Source organism: Prosopis cineraria, unplaced genomic scaffold (assembly GCF_029017545.1).
Source record: "Prosopis cineraria cultivar Desert tree isolate PC_DT_omini unplaced genomic scaffold, ASM2901754v1 PC661, whole genome shotgun sequence".
NCBI classification, from domain to species: domain Eukaryota; kingdom Viridiplantae; phylum Streptophyta; class Magnoliopsida; order Fabales; family Fabaceae; genus Prosopis; species Prosopis cineraria.
This window is the reverse complement of record NW_026555986.1, coordinates 40,654-44,704: the sequence shown is the minus strand read 5'-3', so window position 1 is coordinate 44,704 and position 4,051 is coordinate 40,654. Positions and strand designations below refer to the sequence as shown.

The 4,051-nt window shown below is 30.0% G+C and overlaps 1 long non-coding RNA gene across 2 annotated transcripts; it reads right to left on the bottom strand.

Annotated features, from left to right (window-relative positions):
- Positions 1-657: 657 nt before the first annotated feature.
- LOC129297950 (uncharacterized) lies at positions 658-3,159 on the bottom strand. Of its 2 annotated transcripts, none has more exons than XR_008590282.1 (3): positions 3,023-3,159; positions 2,181-2,295; positions 658-1,538 (listed from the first exon to the last, which is right to left on the bottom strand). It is a non-coding gene; the product is annotated as an uncharacterized LOC129297950 (long non-coding RNA). The 2 variants fall into 2 exon arrangements; XR_008590281.1 differs by having other exon boundaries at positions 658-1,382.
- Between the last annotated feature and the right edge of the window lie 892 nt (positions 3,160-4,051).

The window sequence follows — 4,051 nt, the reverse complement described above, 5'->3', positions numbered from 1 at the left end:
TTTCTTCTTTGTGCAGGAATGTGCATGACACACGAAGGACCAAACTGAGTTTACATGTTTTAATTTTAATAACTCTTTTTTAATTATGTTTATTAATTTTTGAAATTGGATTAAGGGACTTAAAAATTTGATTTTGGATCAAATAAATATTTTTTAAAAATATAATTTTAAAAAGGATTAAATTTATTTTTCATATTTTTATATTTTTTTGTTTTTTTTCTTTTGAACTAAAATACTAATCAAAAAAAAATACCTACAATAAAATTAAACCCAATTAATTAGAGATTTTTGTTTGAAAATATAATTCTAAAAAGGATTAAATTTTATTTTCATATTTTTATATTTTTTGGTTGAATTTATTTTATTTTTGTTAAATTTAAAAAATGTCTGAACAAAATACAGTGTTCCACATATATATACACTACTGCTTGGATATTCTTTTTAACAGTTTGTAGAGATTCAAGTAGTCTAACTTACAAGGAAACTTTGCCAAAATTTCTATAGCAATGCTTGAATATTTTGTTACTATTAGTACTTGCTAAATACAAATGATGATTATGTGATTAGATTGGATAATTAAAATGTTACAAGTTTTTTTTTTTTTTTGGGTTTGGGCTCATAGAATATGAGCTTTCCTTATATTCTAGCCCGATCACATTTTGAAAGTGTAGGGTGTGACAGTTAGGATTTCAGGAATTGTAGTGTTAAGTCAGAATTCATTGATCTTCAACAGTGAATACATTTCTCCAAGACTCCTTTCTTAGTTGTGATTTTTCCCAGTAACTTTGAGATTTGAACTTCGAGCAGCATACTCTGCTAGTTGCACCAGCAAAAGCCTTTTGCTCAAAACTTAGAGAAAATTTTTCAAGTTCTTGCAGTTCATCCTCATCATCAAAATTGTGAAATTCCTTTACTGCATCCATTCTACTAAATCAAAACAACAATTCTTCCACAATTCAACAAGAAGGTGAGGACTGAGGACATTAAGTAGTCCTCAAGTAAAAATAAAGGCTCCAATATGCCGTAGCATATAGGACATAGCACTTAGCATTCTGCATTCCTGTTCATGCAGTGGACAATTTCCAAAAATTCAAAATATAATTGGTCGTGACTAATATATATATATATATATATATGCATATAAACCGCTAGAATGATAACAGCAACAACAAACATCACAAAAAACATGATAATCATCCATTAATTATCATACTAAGTACCTGACTTGCGAAAATGTTTGGCATGATTTTTGAGGTTAAGCTTTATCCTGATATATGTGAACCAGTTCCTCTTCCTCATGAAATACAAAATCCCCATACTGATCATCAATAAGCCATCCTTCAATCTTCTCTTCATCTTCTAAGGTTTCATTTGTTCTTCGCCTATATCAAGAGTGCGGGAAAATATAGATCCTTTCTTGTTCTCAAGATATCATTAACGAATACTGAATCATGAAATATTTGGTTGTCCAAGAATGAGTCAAGGGATATTGCAAGTTACAGGCCCACAGGAGCTCCTATGGCATTTCTACAACAGAACTACAAGAAAGCAGTCATGCTAGACAAGTGGCATAACATCAGGTTCCATTGCAGTGAGCTACTGACTAAAGAGCTATAATCACTACACCTCAAATACATGATCAATATGTAACTTCAATTTTCTCTTTTCTTTTAGTTTTTATTTGAAAGATACACAGAAAGCAAATTGTGATTTGGATTACACAAAAAGATGCTGCCAATGACCAATTCTATACTTTCCTAACAAATATTAACCACCATTGAATCATATCCATATAGGGAATTAAGCAATAGAGTTAGGGCTTGGTTTGGATGGAAGCAAAAGTAGGAAGAAAATAAGGAGAGAAAACTAGAAACAAAATTTTCTAAAAGTAGTAAATTTTTTTACTATTTTTGGGAGTTTTTCCTGCTAGTTTCCTTTCCTTTCCTCCCTATTTTTCTACCCATCCAAGTGAAGGGTAAAAGCTGGGCAATCGTACACAATTGCATGAGTCTACTATAGCTAGCTCCTTCGTTTTGCATGCATACATATTGTATGATCGAAATAATTTTATATGAGAAACCAGGGAAATTTGATGGCAGTTTCCATTTCAGAGCAACTGCAGCATCAAAGAAAAAACTATAAAGATTGTAGAGGTTATATACAATGAAATATATGCCTACATTGATTTGACAGCTCTTCTGCGGGAGTGAGGTTGCAATTCATCTCTCCAATCAATTGTATCCATAACTGGTGGATTCACCAAGTGTTGTTTCTAATTGTCGGCACCTATCAGATCTAAATTAACTCAAGTCCCAAACAAGAACAATGAATTTAATCAGACTTTATAAGGAAACATGTAAAAGGGAATGGTGCATGCAAATAAGTCAATACAAAAGTAATAAGTGGAAATTATTGACTTTCCTACTTAGATCCAAACCAGCTATCAAAAATCATTACACACTTTATCTTCATATTCTAATGACGTCAATGCACAAAGTTGTAAATGAAGTGAAATCAATTATGAAATAAGTTGTCATTGATGGAGTAAAAAAAATAGCCAAGAATGCCATTTAACAACCCCCCTCCTTCGGAGGTGAATGCCAAGCTCACAAAAGACTCAAAGTAAAGAAAAGCCTTGGACATGAAAGTAAAGTGTGTGTAAAGTAACCTTAACATCAGGAAGCTAGAATCTAATTGCCGGAAAGCCAATTTTGTTCATTCTAACGCTTCCATTGACCATAAAAAGTAGTCTATTAAACTCACTGAAACTTTTATTTCATTTCCTTTCCATTTTCAGGCAGAAAGTCCAGCTTGGTTGATTAGCCTCTACGTTTTCAATAAATTTTCTCTGAGAAATCTCTTTTAACTAATTATACATTGGGAAAGTAAATATGAAAAATCATTCCTCTATTCAAAGTGAGTATCACAGTAAAACCCTTTTTTCAAAATGACCTCTATTCATTAAAGAGCAATGAAATATTCAGTGAAAAGTGACGAGCTTCCTCAAAAACATAACGGATACCTTATGGTACTCAGATGCGGAAAGAAGCCGAAGATGAAAAATCAGATGATCAAAGCGGAAAAAGCAAGACGACGATGGTTCGGCAGAAGTGAGAGGGTATTACGGAAATGGTATCCGAAGAGAAAGCAAGAAGAAAGCACGGCTCCGCTTTGTATTTGTATTTTGTAATAACCGGACATGTTTTCGTGTTCATGCGCATTACGTGATATTTAAGCTGGTTCATTTATTTATTTATTTATTTTGGCCAAAAAATAAAGCTGGTTTATTTATTTAAACATTAGAAAAAAATTAATTATTTATTCCAATTTTGATTATTAGTTAAAACTCAATAGTTCCAATTTTGATTTGATGTAATTCAAATTTTACTGTTTTAACTTGATTAAAACTCAACCAAACTTAGTACAACACAATCCCTATAATTTTACTATATTGATCTATATATTTTAAAAAGTAAAATTACAAGAACAAAAATTATTTGTTGAAGTTTAGAAAATAACATTTTAAACCACTAAAACTATAGAAATTGAGTTATTTAGTTAATATATAAGGACATAGTTTCAATGAGTCAAAATTATAGAGAATGAGTTCTAACAAATTAAAGTTTAGAGTCTGAATTATGATCATATTAAAACTATAGTGGTGAAATGATTAATTTTCTCTAAATATCATTATTAAAATAAAACACTAATACAAACCCCAACTAAAACTAAAGCTTGTTTTACATGTGCATCCTGTTAATTTTATTAATCCTAAATCACTAGTCATAATGACATCTAATTTAACTTTATTCTAATCAGAATAATTATTTAAATATACACGTTGACCAGCACTTTTAACACACAGTTTTGAATTTTCTAACATAAAATAAAATGATTAATTTTGATAATATTAATATTATAAAATTTATTTAATTAAGAAATATGAATAAGTTCTAAATAAAGGACTTATTCATGAATGAGTATTGTAAATTTATTAAAATATGGTAAAGACTCAAAATTTTAGTGTCATAGGTGCAAAAATATCAATCTT